The sequence below is a fragment of the Pezoporus occidentalis genome, unplaced genomic scaffold (genome assembly GCF_034315485.1).
Source record: "Pezoporus occidentalis ecotype Australia unplaced genomic scaffold, CSIRO_AGI_Poc_V1 ctg5, whole genome shotgun sequence".
Classification (NCBI taxonomy): Eukaryota; Metazoa; Chordata; class Aves; order Psittaciformes; family Psittacidae; genus Pezoporus; species Pezoporus occidentalis.
This window is the reverse complement of record NW_026915835.1, coordinates 16,189,760-16,206,556: the sequence shown is the minus strand read 5'-3', so window position 1 is coordinate 16,206,556 and position 16,797 is coordinate 16,189,760. Positions and strand designations below refer to the sequence as shown.

Sequence of the window (16,797 nt, the reverse complement as noted above, 5' to 3'; positions counted from 1 at the left end):
TTAATGAAAGATGATCTTAACTAACCGAATTTTTAATATAAGACAATAATCCTCTGGAACGAAACACATGAAAGTGTATATTTAGGATAATGGTTAGACTGTTGATCTGGGCCTTATAATAAGGCGATATTGAAATTAAGCAGAGAAGGAATTGATTCTTACTACAGATTCATGAATTGCTGTCTGCCCAAAATTATTAGCTCAGTTGCAGACATATATATTAAATTAGGACCATTTGTGCTTTGAAAAATTCATGGTATTCATAAGTTACAATCTGAATTCTTCACCTCATTTTATATTGTACCTGAGCATCTCCATTATGTTATATGGACAAAACTAGGAATGAAATAAAATTGAAGTAAAAAATGTTGTTAAAAAGATTTAAAAATAGGTTGTGCAGTTTTGTCTACTAGTGTTACATCATGAACAACATACTGGTCAGATAACATTGCAATATGGTTCATTTACATAGATTTTATCAGCGCAGTTTGTTATTTGAAAGCAATACTTTTCTGATTATGAAGCAACCAGGTTACAATAAAGACATTTAATAAAGAAGGTTCAATTTAAGAAAATTGCTATGGAAGGGTTGATAGTACTGGTATTAATGGAGCTTTAATCATGCCTAGCATGATACAGAGAGCAAATGGCAATTATCAACATATATGCTTCATCAGAACATATGTTTTTTTTAGACTAAATCCCATTCACAGAGAAGTTTGTCATTTTTCACTGAATTAACACTTTTTACCAAATGTCAGGGTATACTAAATTCAAAACCAATTATTCCTGTAGGAAGAAGAAAGTCAATTGCAAATCCATGCTCCATCTGGATTTTTGAGGATTCAATCTTAATCTCTCATGTAGGACCAAATTGTCAAACAGTAGTGGAAGAAAGATAAAATTTAGAAAGTATTGTGTGACATAGATCCTTTTGCATTGGACTGAGTGGCCCATAACTCTTTGGCTGTAACAGGAGCCTCTATCCTGTTAAATTAATGAAACCAGAACCTGAGTCAACTTGAGCATTGGAGCTATAATTCATAATAGATAATCCGTAATGGAGAATCCTTACTGAATAATTGCTGTCTCATAACCTAGCTCTTTTTTTTGGAGTTCTCTGCTAGCTCTTTCCAAGACCAAATTGCTGCAGAGGGGACTAGCTCTTGGCAATGTGAACATGAGCCCATTTGTACTTGGACTTTGAGCCTAGGATTTAATTCTACTTCTTGCCCATTTAGAAGTGTGAATATGCCCAGTGTATCTCCTGTGGGCTCAGCAATTGGCCCAGAGAGTTATTAATGGGCTTAAAACTTGTGGGCTTTTTGTTGTGTTTCCCACCCCCGTTCCTGCTTTCTTGGGTTCGATTATGCAATTCCTTCTCAGAAATCCTGTAACCAGCTTTGATGTGCCTGCCTTTGGCTTTGACTGACATAGAATCACAGAATCATAGAATAGTTAGGGTAGGAAAGGACCTTAAGATCATCTAGTTCCAACCCCCCTGTCACGGGAAGGGACACCTCCCACTAAACCATGCCACCCAAGGCTCTGTCCAACCCGGCCCTGAACACCACCAGAGATGGACCATTCACAGCTTCCCTGGGCAACGTATTCCAGTGCCTCACCACCCTAACAGTAACAAATTTCTTCCTTATATCCAATCTAAACTTCCCCTGTTTAAGTTTTAACCCGTTACCCCTTGTCCTATCACTACAGTCCCTAATGAACTTTGCCTGACTAGACAAGCAGGGAACAATATATCAATGAGAATCTTCATTTAATTAAACCAATAAAAAATAGGCATGATTTTTTTTTGTCATGTAAGCTAATATTTTGTGTTAAAATTGCTAGAATATGATAGCAGGGTTAATTTAAATTACTGTAGTTACGACCGATGGCATTCAGATATAAGCCTGTCCTCTTTGAACTAAGGGTGGACATTTGGGACTGGGTTTTAAAGAAAGTTTAAATATAATTTGAGTTGTGCATGCTTAAACAGTCTTTAAGGCATACTAGGGTACCTGAGATGCCTTAACTTATTTTCTTTTATGGACTGGCAGCTGGAGTCCAAGCAAGATACTTTAGCATACCTTAAGTGTTATGAGTGATTATTTTAAGGCATCTAAAGTGTTCCCTAGCTGAAATGCAACAGCTGTATTGTGAGCACATGGATTTCAACATCTCTGTCTGTAACTGAAATGCAGCTTCTAAGGTTAGGTGAGCTAAATCACAGCTAACCTATTTAACTTCCATATTGCTAAAGTTAAATGTGGTGAACCTCATGCTTCTGAATGACATCCTTAGGATGGGATTTTTACTTAAAAATAAGGCTACACACATATAAGAAGGCAGCCAGAGAATATTCTTCAAGTATCTTTTTAACTTGTCAAATCACAATTTGTTAATCTAAAACCAGCATATAACAGATGATATGTATAATTGATTATCCTTGACAATGTTTGTTGTAACTTTAGGACACAGACAGGTGTATATTTGCTTGTAGAGTTTTTACACTGTATTAATATTTAATGTTACAGTGCTTCCTATTGGAAAGTAAGATAACACCACCAGTAACAATAAAAAATGAGGCTTTTAATGAATTTTTTTTTTTTTCTTTCCCCGCTTGTGTCCCTCTGTTGGCTTCAGGAGAACAGCCTCAATTTAGTACAATGCAAATGGGATCAGAATAAAGCAAACAATATCAGCTAACTTATTTTCATGATATCATAGTATGTTTATTTATGAAATAAGTAAAAAATACTTCATTAAATTTTGCACAATTTGCTAACATCAGTCCAATAAAAAAAAAATTAGTAAATACAGGAGAAAGATGAAAATAAGTAACCCTAACTACTTGTTAGAAAATTAGCCCTAATATTTAATTTAATAGTGACTGAAAGTTAGAAGCCATGGACTTTGCTGCAGTATCTGAGTTTGTAGAATGAGTCTGAGTCTATGTAGAAACTGTAAAGCACACAGATCAATGTAACCACAATTGACACTAATTGACAAGCCAAAACGACAGTATTAGGGCAGAGGCCAAAAAATCAGATACTAAGGCTTTTCTTTTTTCCTTTTTTTTTCTTCTTTATATGATGCACTGATTCTGACAAAAGATCTAAAATTTATGAAAATGTATATTACAGATTATATATATCAGATCAGTAGAGGTGGCTAATAAGGTTTTTTTTTCATTAACTTCCAAAGCTGAGTTTCAGTATACTCATTCTGCTGAATTTCTTGCACTTGGAGCTTAGAGGCCTCCTGCTGAGCAAGTCACCCTTGGCTTTCTGCACAGTCAGTAAGGAGAAAGGGAAACTTTTAAGGGTTATATGACATTTTGGAATGCCAGGAGCATTTAACTGTAGACTAAGACACCAAATTTAGTTAAGTAGATACTGTCTTATGAGTGTAAACTGGGTGTGTAAATGCTCTTACAGTCATCAAAGGTCTAGTCAGTACAGTCAACAGGGAGTAGAAATGTTAGCTCAGTTTAAACAGACACTTAACACAGAACTCAGCTTTTAAATGCAGTATTATTTTGGTTTTCTGGGGTAGCCTGCCTGGCCTCTAGCTGCCACTCTAGAAGACTAGTTCTTTCACAGGTCCTGGGTCATACCTGCGAGCTCCGTGAGCGTCCTGGGTGTCTGAGATATCCTAGGGCACCTCAGATGGCACTGGTTATTTATGGTTTTGCCAATAACAAGATTTTCATTGACTGCATGTGAAACGTAGATACTTAATTTATGCTTGGAAGTCTTAATCTCTAAATAAGTCTTATCCATATTTAGAAGGAGGTAAATCATGTTTTAAGGTTTTATTTCTTCCCAATGACTCTAACAGGAAACTGGGACACCTAGTCTAAATGTATATTTACAACCATAAACAGCTGGGTTTCTCAAATTAATTCCACACTTTGAGTCTCACACTTGGACTATATATTTCTTTGCTGTAAAATAGAACACTTTCATTTACCCTCCTGATTGAATAGGATTCAGGTGTCTGGCCTCTCCGTTTTTATTCTTCCCCCTTGTTGCACCAGCCAGCCCATCTGGAAAACATTGGCCCCACAATACATCTAAGCTCTCAGATCCCAAAGGAATCCTCCCTTACTTCAAAGAGCCCAACTCTGAGAGGAAAGGGTCGTATTGATCACTGACATCTTTACTCCATATTTTTGGGGGAAAAGGGACAGGGAAAAGAGGAGGAAAAAGGTAGTTTTAGCTCTGAATACCTCAGGGATATTAAAAATATAAATGAAAATATGAAAATACATAGAAGTAGTTTCCTGTCTCAGGAATAGCTCATATATACAGAAATGTCATGTCAATTCCAAATAAATCCTGTTTATGGCTGATAATGAAAGTATGCTTTTCCTCCTTTCATATATCCATGTGGTATTCATTGCACAAAATTGCTTGCTATTACACAGAAATCCATGATGAAGAGAAGTTTGAACATTCCTCCTGAAAACAATGTTGAAGTTCTGAGATTTAGTGGAGATTTTGGCAGACTTAAGCACAAATTATTAAAAGGAGTCAAAACTAATAAAAAAAAGTTCCCTTGCATCATTTAGAAACAGATTGTAAAATCTATTTCTAAGTTAAAAATAGCCATAAATATCTTTGATTTTATAGCAATTAACTATATGACCTGTTATCTTCAGTCAGATTATAAGAAACAGAGTTAAAATGAGACTAAGTTTGCCTAAGTTACTTAGATTCAGAAGCATCAGTGGTGGTTTTAAATAAAGTAAATGCTGTCATCTGCCTTCTGTTTCTCATGAGCAAGGCTGTATAACATAGCCACCATACATAATTCATAGGAAAAGATTTTGGAAAAAAAAATCAACTTCCTAAAAGTCTTCATTGAAACAGAATGTTCATTTGATGAGAAGTCTGACGAGGGTGAAACAGAATAAGGAATTTCATGCTGGATTTTTCACTACATTAGGCAGCCTGTGTGTGACAAACAAAACCAGCTCAAGTTTTCATCCTTAACTGACTCTGATTCCTTGCAAATTATGCATATGAACATAGTTCTGTAAGCAAGTTTTAATTATTTTTCATGTTAATATACTTCAAACCAGATATTGTACATTATGACTATGATCTTCAACACACTATCTTGCTCATCAGGTTCACTGTGTATTAAAATTTTCACTGAATTGCCCAACAGAATGGTAGACCAGTTTCAGGTCATTAACTTTTCTGTCATTTCTCCATCTATCAAAGTAAAGTTTCAAGCTTGAAGTCTATCATATTATTGTGTAACAATCTATTTGTAAATGACTAGGTAGATCCTGGTGCAGCTTTGTAAATGACTAGGTAGATCCTGGTGCAGCTTTTTTAATCAGGTTCTATATTTTTAGCTGTTTCCCAGTATTTTGACATAGTCACTTGGAAAATCAATTGCGACATGCAGATAAGTCTTAAAAAATACAAAGACTTTTGCCTTGTCAGTTCAACAGACATGATAATAATGCATTAGTGTAAAACCAGTGAGTTGCTTTAGAAAATGGGAATATTTGTTTTGTACTCAAAGTTTGAGCTGCTTCTGAGCTTTCAGACCTTATGCATAGGAAAAGCTAATTCAAAAGCAGTCTCACTTCAGTACATCTGTATTTGATACCATGTAATGGAAAATAAACAGATGAGGATTTTCAATTCAAAAGCAGTAATAAGGTTAATAATAGAATGGAGGAAAATAAATAAATGACATTGTATCTAAGTTTAAAAAACCTAAAATGAATACTCTGCAAATTTCCAGGCACATAAAACAGGATTTAACTTCTTCCATAACCACTTTCTCCCTACTGATCTTTATATAAGAATGTTGTTAACATGTTTTTTTGTGTATCACGCTCACTCCCACATATAAAATATGATAATCTGATTTTACTTTGATGCATAGTTCTGTAAACTGGTATTCAAATCAAGGAGTGTGAGACTCTCTAATAGTGGAGTTGACTTACGCTTATTTATGATATTTTACAGTAAGGGAAAAATCAGCATAAATGAGGCCTAATCAAAGTTAATATTCTGTTTGCTTGGCCATGTTAATACTGTAGTCCTGTATTAGAATCATAGAATCATAGAATAGTTAGGGTTGGAAAGGACCTTAAGATCATCTAGTTCCAAACCCCCTGCCATGGGCAGGGACACCTCCTACTAAACCATGCCACCCAAGGATTTGTCCAACCTGGCCTTGAACACTGCCAGGGATGGAGCACTCACATCTTCCCTGGGCAACACATTCCAGTGCCTCACCACCCTTACAGTAAAGAATTTCTTCCTTATATCCAATCTAAACTTCACCATTGCACATTCAAAAAATTCCGTGTATTCAGGCCAGTAATGCAGTAATGACGGTCAAATCTTTGGCCAGTAGATTCTCTTCTTAATTCTCAGTATTGATTTATTTTAATATAATATTTAGAGCACATGTTTTGAGTTGGAGCCAGTGCAATTATGAATATTCTGGTTAGTGGAAAGAAGGGGTATGTTCATCAGAAACCTAGTTGCTTCCTATTTTGGGAACTGAATAACTAACTATATACCAGGAAGAAATCTTGTCCATGTTGATGTCAAGTGCGTAAGAAAAAAGTAAATTAGGACTCTAATGTACATACCTTACACCCTTTAAGAGACTTCAGGGTAGCTAAGAAATCTGTATAGTGATGGCAGATGTGACACAAGACTTATAAGAACCTCATATCCTTCTGGACAGAATGCTGAAGACCAGATACTGTGTTCTAGGACACCTAAAGTGACACTGCTACCTATGTTAAAATACTTGAATAAGAAGGACATGCTGACACTATCAGCTTTTTCAAGATTCCTGTCTCAAGCCCCTGAACCTCAAGGCAGGAACTGGGGGAGAAAAGTACTTCCACCACAGAAGAAGGTCCCGTTTGAGAACACCTGAGGAATATGAATACATACAAGTCCACAGGCTCCAATGCATGCCAGAGCTCTGAGAGAATTTGATGATGAAGTTGCCAAGCCTCTCTCCATCTTATTTCAGCATTCATGGCATTCAAGCAAAATCCCCACTCAATAGAAAAAGGGAAACATTGCACCCATTTTTAAAATGGGTAAAAATGAACATTCCTGAGAACTACAGATGGCCTTCTGTGCTTGCTAAGATCATGAAGCACATCTTCCTGGAAGCTAAGTTGAAACATACAGAAGGGGGGGGGGTGCGGGTGTGATTAGACAGCAAAGGCGACTTTATCAAGGGCAAATAATGCCTGAGCAGCGTTAATGGCCTTCAACAATGGAGTGACTGCATCAAAGAACAAGGAGAGAACTACTGTCATCATCTGCCAATACTTCTGTAAAGCCTTTGATATGGTCCCCCATAACATCCTTGACACTAAATTGGAGAGGTTTGGGTTTGACGAATGGGCTGTGAGATGCATAAGGAATTGGCTGGGAGGCCATGTCCAAAGAGTTACAGTTAATGATTTAGCATCAAAGTGGAAACCAATAATAAGTAGTGTCTCTCAAGGGTCCATACTGGGGCCAATATTATTTACTATCTTCAGCAATGACATAGTGGGATGGAGTGCACCCTCCACAAGTCTGCAGGCGTTCATACTCTTGCATCAGTGTTCATACTCTTGAAGAAAGGGATGTCATCCAGCGAGACCTTCAGGAATGAATTTACGCAAACCTCATGAAAGACACCCCTCTGGTCAATAAAGAACAAGAGAGATATTGACAAAGGCTGATTTTACTAGAGGTGAAATATTAAGTAGAAGTGCCTAATATTAGCCTGGATGACTCTATGACTTGATATTTAAAAGCTTAGAATTTTCTGTTTAATTTTAACTTTTTTTCTTTTTCTTTTAGAAACGCCATCTTCTTTTACCCTTACTGAAACATGTATGTGTAGGGATTAAATAATTTTGACAGTTAGGGTCCACTCAGAAATATACTTCTGAAAGTGAAACACTGAGAACTCATTTTTTGAAAGAGTTGGGTCTTGATTTTCAGTGTTGCCTGCATAGAATTTGTAATATGTTGAATTTTTCACTGACAGCAAGAGCTCTTTTGCCTTTTATTAAAATTTTGTCTTTGCAAATTTTTGGTTATACAAAATAATTTTTCAAGCTGATGTATTTTCTGTATATTTCTATGCTTTTATTTCCAGACTGTTTTCATTCATTAGCTAGATTTGGCATATTTCAGTGTAAAACAACTTATGCGTATTTATATACATGCATACATATATACATACACACATATATATATTGATTGATTGATGGCTTGGCTTTGTGATAGGATATACATATATATATACACACACACATACACATATTCTAAGAATGAAGACCCTAGGCCCACTGTTCGAGACAGATGGTTAGAGAAGATGGTTGGAGAAGATGGTTCGAGACCATCTTAAGAACCTAAACGTACACAAGTCCATGGGACCTGAGGAAATCCATCCGCAGGTCCTGAAGGAGCTGGCAAATGAAGTTCCTAAGCCACTGGTGAGACAAGGAGGCACAAAAGTACAAAATGTAATCAGTTCTAAGTAATGCTAAGTTTGATGGCTTTGTAATGGAAAATAACTGCGGTGCTTGAAGGTTGTTGACATAGTTTCAGGTCCTCAGGACCTTAGCACAAAAGGTGTGAGAAAAGCAGAATAGAAAAACAGGGCCTGGGGAGTATCTGGGTCTAGCAGATGTCTGTATGAGAGCAGTTAAACTAACTGATAAGTAGAAGGGCAGGATGATTGCTATGTCTGTAGTGTTAATTAAGCTTGTTGGGAAAAATAAACGACCCTTAAATACCACCACATTTTTGCATGCATGCTGAAAACATTTTGGAAAATGATGTAATATGCTCAGTGACCATGTAAGGATGACCGGTATAGCAATTCGGGGACACACGTTAGGAGGAGCCATCCCCTGTGTCTCCCGGCTCCACAATAAAGAATACCTGCTTGTCAACTTCAAACTCTGTTGGCGAGCTTGTTCCTGGAGTTTTCTCCGAATCACTGGCCATCATATTTGAAAAATTATGGCAGTCAGGTGAAGTTCCCGATGATTGGAAAAGGGCAATATAACCCCCATTTTCAAGAAGGGGAAAATGGATGACCCAGGGAATTACAGACCAGTCAGTCTCACCTCTGTGCCTAGCAAAATCTTGGAGCAGATTCGCCTGGAAGACATGCAAAGGCACATGAAAAACAACAAGGTACTTGGTGACAACCAACATGGCTTCAATAAGAGGAAATCCTGCCTGACCAATTTGGTGGCCTTCTATGATGGGGCTATAGAACTGATGGACAGGGGTAGAGCAGTTGATGTCATCTACCTGGACTTATGCAAAGCATTCAACACTGTCCCACACAACATCCTCGTCTCTAAATTGGAGAGACATCAATTTGATGGATGAACCACTCAGTGGATAACGAACTGTCTGGATGGCTGCACACAAAGAGTTGTGGTCAATGGCTCAGTGTCCAGCTGGAGACCAGTAATGAGTGGGGTCCCTCAGGGATCGGTGTTGGGACTGGTATTGTTCAACATCTTTGTCGCTGACATGGACAGTGTGATTGAGTGTGCCCTCAGCAAGCTTGCTGATGACACCAAGCTGTGTGGTTCGGTTGATACGCTGGAGGGAAGGGATGCCATCCCGAGGGACCTTGACACGCTTGTGAGGTGGGCTGATGCCAACCTCATGAAGTTTAACCATGCCAAGTGCAAGGTCCAGCCCCTGGGTCGGAGCAATCCCAGGCAAAGCTACAGGCTGGGCAGAGAAGAGATTCAGAGCAGCCCTGCAGAGAAGGACTTGGGGGTGTTGGTTGATGAAAAAATGAACATGAGCCGGCTTCAGTGTGTGCTTGCAGCCCAGAAAGCCAACCATATCCTGGGCTGCATCGAAAGGAACATGACCAGCAGGTCGAAGGAGGTGATCCTGCTCCTCTACTCTGCACTTGTCAGACCCCACCTGGAGTATTGTGTGCAGTTCTGGTGTCCTCAACATAAAAAGGACATGGAACTGTTGGAACAAGTCCAGAGAAAGGCCAGGAGGATGATCAGGGACTGGAGCACCTCCCATATGAAGACAGGCTGAGAAAGTTGGGGCTGTTCAGCTGGAGAAGGTTGCCTGGAGAGGAGAAGGCTGCCTGGGGACTTCATAGCAGCCTTCCAGTATCTGAAGGGGGCCTATAGGGATGCTGGGGAGGGACTCTTCATTAGGGACTGTAGTGATAGGACAAGGGGTAGCGAGTTAAAACTTAAACAGGGGAAGTTTAGACTGGATATTAAGAGGAAGTTCTTTACTCTAAGGGTATTGAGACACTGGAATGGGTTGCCTGGGGAAGTTGTGAATGCTCCATCCCTGGCAGTGTTCAAGGCCATGCTGGACAGAGCCTTGGGTGGAATGGTTTAGTGGGAGGTGTCCCTGCCCATGGTAGGCTGGTTGGACATAGATGGGTGGTATGTTTAGTGGGAGGTGTCCCTGCCCATGGCAGGGGGGTTAGAACTAGATGACCTTAAGGTCTTTTCCAACCCTAACTGTTCTATTATTCTATATATTTCTGTGTGTTTGTAATGTGCATAACAGTTCTTAATATTTTTATACTCTGGTTTATCTCATTTAGGATTGATTTAAAGGCACAGATAAGACAGGCAGAGACATTAATTCTCATAGTATTTCTTTTCAAAGTATGCAGAAGCTATCTCAAACAAAAAGAATCTGTCTAAATTTCAGTGAAGTACTTAAAAGAGTTTATGCACAAATCTTGAAAGCCAGGTTCTGTGTTTATTCTGCAGTCTTTCAAAGGCATTTCACTTGTATAGTGTGAGGCATTTCAGATTGTAGAGTGTAGTCTTTTTCTGAAAAGGTGAATCAAATTCTCCTTTTAAGAAACTACTGAAATAGGAGTTGTCATAAATATCTCTCCTTCCTTCCTTCCTTCCTTCCTTCCTGATCATCATGAAATATGACATATCTACCAGAGTGAAGGGGAATACTGGCAAGATAGAGCGTACTCTGCTGTGTGGGGCTCATGAAACCAGAAGTTACCTTTTCCATGTAAGAGTTTGGGAGAAGAGGGGAAAAGACAAGGCTAACTATTTATGTATCCTACTTCAAAGGTATTTGAAAGAAGTAAAATTACCTGTGAATGTTGCTCGGATACTCTAAACACTTCTGTTTGTACTTTTGAAAGCATAAAAAAAAAGAGATCTTATTTAATTCTGTCTGATCAAGATTAGTTCCTAAATTTAATCAGATAAAGAGAATAGTATCTCACATGATGGGAAAAAAAAGAGAGCATAACAGCATTTTTGTGGTATTGTGAATATTCCAGTTAGAAAAACTATGTGTTATTACTAGGAAACTTTAGTATAAAATAATTTAATACTAATTGGTATACTACTTAACTATCAATTTTTAATGAGGCATTATTATAAAATACTAAAAATAAAAATGTTGAAAAGTAGAAATATTATGTTTTCATCTTGTCTAGAACATGCCTTATTAAACCACAGAAATCACAGATGAGAAGACAGGCAGCTACAGATGCCTGTACAGATAATCAGTATATTTGTACAGACTACAGAAAAAAAATAAAACAAACAAAAAAAATATTAAGCGGGAATGTTTAGCCCTCACAAAAAGAAAAATCCATTTAAGCTAGTGAATTCTTTCTTGATTATATGTTTGGCTCTGGGAATGAAAGCAAAGCAATGGATTTTTGTGAGAGCTTTTAAAAATAAGCTAGATTTGTAGCACAAGAAGCCATAAGATATTTGTACAGAAGGAAGAGAATGGTTCTCATTAATTCACCAGGGATATACATGGAGTAAAGTTTCTATAGCGTGTGACAAATTTATTCCAGAGAACTGAGGGTTTTTACAGAAGTGGTGTCTGTCTGTCTGCCTATCTTTACCTGTTGGGTTTTACTGGGCTAGGCTACTGCCTTATTGCTGTTCACTAGACATTACTCAGTGCAATGGGCTGGTATATTCTAATATGCCATGTCATCTCTTGAAAGAGATGTAGCATTTCCTCGTGGACACAAAAGGGATAGAATAGCAGTATATCTGGAAAAATATCCATGATACTTCTAAATATTTAAACAAGTTCTCTCAAGGTACTAGTCTAGTGATGAATAAACAAAAGAAGGAAGTTAGAGCAAATGTAGGATTTCAGGATTTCACCTTCATTTGACACATTTTTTTATTTCATAATTTGCATATTTGAAGCAGTAAGATACTTTGAAAAAGGTGATAATGCTAGAACTTGGGTAACTTCATCCATATTACTGTTTTCAAAGTTTCCACTGTCTCAAGTAAACAGACATATTTTTCATTTTAATTCAAGGTGCTTGCCCCAGAAAGCTTTTCTCCAGGCTAAAGCATGGTGTATGTTTCACTGCTAAGCAAAAAATTTAACACAGAAAAGCATTAATTTTTATTTTACAGACTTGCAAACATAAGGGAAGATTACATTTTCAGATGGATTTCTGAATTCAACTAACCAAAGAGCTTCACTTTATAATATGGATTATAAATTGTTCTGGCAATTAATCTATAATGTGACTAATCCTTTTTATTATCTTAATAAAAAATAAAATATGTTTCACATCCTCAGTGAAAAAGCATTTCAGGAGTTTTTAGCACAGGAACTCAGCAGCTCATGTGCATTCTCCTACACTTATCTACAACTTAATACCTTGATCTTGCAATAAATGTCATGCAAGCAGAACATGGCTTTTAATCCCTCAGTATAACTGAAAACTTATATCTATGAGGTCTTATTTTAAAAGCAAGTACTTTATTTGACTGCCTTTAACAGTGAGGAAGTAAGAAGGAAAAAAAATATAATACCCCAAACTGCACAGCTATGAAATCTTGATTGATACAGGCAATCTTCATTTTTTGTTAGGCAGAAACACTTGTCAAGAAAAGGAAGTGAGCTTTGTTGGCACACAGATAGGTAAACTTTTTTTTTCACAGGTAGATTGCTGAATTGAAGCTAACCAAATAATAATAGAAGCCATGGTGTTGATACAAATATTGCTTAAAAAAAGTAAAAAGGTATCTGTGATTGTGACTGTAAGTGAAAATGAGCTTTGCTAGCTACTAAATGTACTTCTTTAAAAAACTGTGGTAAAACTGTGGATACCTTACAGATGAATATGGGTGGTATTTCTATAAGCATGCAGAGCTTTTATTCGAATAATCAAATGTCTTTCCAAAATTGCGACACAGTAAAATACTTTTTCATACTTTGGTTTATATTTACATTTGAATTCTTTAATAAGTAATTGAACAACTTTGCTTCTTTGGTTAAAAAGTATCCCTGCTGGGAGTAAGCTTAAATAATGATTTACATGCTGTTTTCTCTACCATACAAGAAGAATATTCTACAAGTAACTTTTGCCAAGAACTGAAATATTTTTTTCCGGGTCAAAAAAAATATTTTTTTTTTAAATTTATTTTTTAGTAATGAGAAAACGCAGATGCACATACTTCAACAAGCAGATCTACTTTCAGAACATTTGGTGAACCAAGTTTTGTGAGAAAACTTCGTTATTTTATTTTCAGTCCACATTTTATTGGTATGTAACAAATAGTTAATATGTTGTGCTTTCTTTATTAACTTCAGATCGTCAAAACACCAAAATGAAAAAGTTTACAGATATATTTTCCATTGTCAAGATGTTGTGCTGCTAGATTTAAATACTTTATGTTATATGGTTAGGTTTATGTTAGGTTTAAATACCATCATAGAATCATAGAATAGTTAGGGTTGGAAAGGACCTCAAGATCATTTAGTTCCAACCGCCCTGCTGTGGGCAGGGACACCTCATACTAAACCATGTTGCCCAAGGCTCTGTTCAGCCTGGCCTTGAACACTGCCAGGGATGGAGCGTTCACAGCTTCCCTGGGCAACCCATTCCAGTGCCTCACCACTGTAACAGTAAATCGTATCAAATGTTCCTTAGTACACAAGTCAACAAGTCTATTTGTAATTTAATTCCATTTTGTAACCAGTATATTACCCAAAAATACTTACCTTTAAACATTTGCCCTAACATTGCTGTAGCCTGAATCTTGCACCATGAAAAATTGTATGATTTATTAATCAGATAATTTACAAGTTATTTTTTAGGCATTTGTCTAAGTTCAAACTTCTTTAATACTCTGCAACTACTATCTGCTAATGCTTCTGAATGAATAGGTTTAATTTGACACAGTTGAGTTGCAGAGTTTATATACTTGCAGTAAATATGTCATCTGAAGCTTAAAATCTTTTCATATACCATCATTTCTTCTTCTACTGTCCATACCATTTGTAAATGTGATTAATTTACTTTGTTCACAGAAGAATCTTGAAATATGATGAATAAATCATATATTTATGTGCTGATAGCACAATGTTTCTCCAGCTAGCTGAAGCTTGTACATTTTTTCCTTTCAGCTTTATGCCAAATTACAGAAATAGAAATGAATTGAAAAAGGGCTTCCCCCCCCCCTTAAAAATATATTTTTCCTTCATTGGAAAATATTATTTTTCCCTTTTTACCTGTACCATATTCCCTTTCAGAATGATTTTATAGTTTGATGAGTCCTTGTTATGCTTAGCTGGAATATCCTTAGATATTTTCTAGGGCTTGGTTTCATGAATTTTTTAATCCGCATTTTAGATATACTGTCAAAATGAAACTTCTAGGTTTTAGAATCTGATGCATCTTTCTAGACAGTGGTGACACTCTGGTATCTCCAATATTTAATGTATTTGCAACACTTAATCACAAGTCTAATTTCTAACATAGAAATTTAGATAAACTTTGATTCAATATGAGAGACAGTCAGATGTGACTGTTAGAAGGAAAGGGCTGTGAAATTTAATGGTTTATTTTTATTTTGTTTTGATTTTTTTCCAGCAAACCTGGAATATTCCATTCACACAGGTGAAGAAACAAATATGCTTAGCTCTGCACCTAGAAAGCCTGTCATGTTGTCCATGAAATATAAGGAATGCAAAAGCTAAACATCTGTGGCTTGAAATAAACTGGTTTATGTCTCTTTACCTTTCTCCAGCTGATGTCTGATATCCAGAAAGTGGCTCATTGTAAAAAATAATACAAATTTGAAATTAATACAATCATTTAAGTGCTGCCAATATCTTATTTGGCAAACGGGTTTGTATTAATGGTGTGAAACAAGTCTAGAACATTCTGTACTAGGGGGAGGGGGTTGTAAGTCCAGTCATTAGCAAGTCATTAGAAATGTAACTTGAAGTAAGTAGATTAGTTCCACAAAGTGAGTGCCACAAAACACCAAATTTGAGTCGTGCCATGAAAGTATGAGAAAGCAATGTCGTTTTTTAGCCCCCTTCTGAAGAAATCAAGAATTTACTCTACGCTCCATCTCTGGCAGTGTTCAAGACCAGGTTGGACGAGGCCTTGGGTGATATGATTTAGCATGAGGTGGCCCTGCCCATGGCAGGGGAGTTGGAACTAGATGATCTAAAGGTCCTTTCCAACCCTAACCATTCTATGATTCTATGCAGTAAAAGGCAGGACAGGCCCAGTGAGGAGTTAAACCACAATTTGTCAAATAAAATAGTTATTATATGTGTATTATTTCATTATTTTTACATCTTCTCTGCTTATCTTCAGTCTCACTGTATCCTTGTATGGATTTTTACTGAGTCTTAGTGTACTGATTTTTATGAACACAATGGAGTTGATACACAAACAAAATTTAAATTTGGTGAATAGATACATGTCAAACTGGGAAGGTATAAAGTAAAAGATACATGCTGAAATGCTGCCCTCAAGGGAACCACTTCAGTGTTCCCCAGAGAAGTGAAATTTTGAGGAAAACACTGATAAAATTACCCATTATTAAGGGTTCAGAAATGAAAGGACTTACTTTCCATTTTTTAAAATCTTGACAATTCAGATACGTAAAGAAGTGAGCAGCAATTGATACTCATTGACTGGGGACCTAGAGAAAAATAATTCTCTTCAGAGGAAGTCTTGATCAGTCAACTTTAAGTAATTATGTAAATTTCACCTAAAACTTTACTTCCTTTCTTATTCCATCTTTAGGATCTTCTGTTCCTTATGTTGTCTTAGTCTTTTCCTTATATTTTTGCCTTACTTCCTAATAGTTTATTTTAATTTCAAACCCTAATTAGCTAAGCAATATTAAAATGGACATATTGAATAACGTGTTAGGCTAAGAGATAGATAGAAAAAACATCTTTCATTTAAAACATTACTACCTTCATGATAGGGAAAAGAATAGCCTCTCTTTCTTGATTAAGAGGCAGAATAATTCAGTTATCCACTGCTCGGCACGTCTGAAATGCCCTATCATAGTCTATGGGGGCCTCAGCAGGTCTTGTCTGTCAGCTCTGTAGATGCCTCCAGTTTGCACTTCCAGTGGTATGGGATGCCTGCTGGTGGGAAGATAAAGCACACCTATGTGTTGGCTGTTGGGATATTAGGCACCTATTTGATATGTAGCCATTTATAAGGTAACATCTAAATTTGTGCAATGGGAAAGGTGAATCCCAGGCTGAAAGATCTAATTCAACAGATATAAGGGAAAAGCTGTTTTACCTCCTTTACCTCAATTCTTAACATGAGGATCCATCCATGGGTTTTCAGCTGCTTGCAGAAAGTTAAGGGATAATCCAGCACACCTCTTTCTCCAGAATCTCTTTCTCTAAAGAAAGTAAGTGTACTTATATTATAGGGGTGTCAGAGTTTGGGTCATGAATAAAGAAGGCAAATGTTGTATGTCTTGGTCTGTGT

At 36.8% G+C, this 16,797-nt stretch overlaps 1 long non-coding RNA gene across 1 annotated transcript in view; it reads left to right on the top strand.

The window, feature by feature from the left end:
• The window catches only part of LOC134173181 (uncharacterized), a 134,577-nt gene that overhangs the window by 12,308 nt on the left and 105,472 nt on the right, over window positions 1-16,797 (top strand). The gene's annotated exons all lie outside the window — the stretch shown is intronic.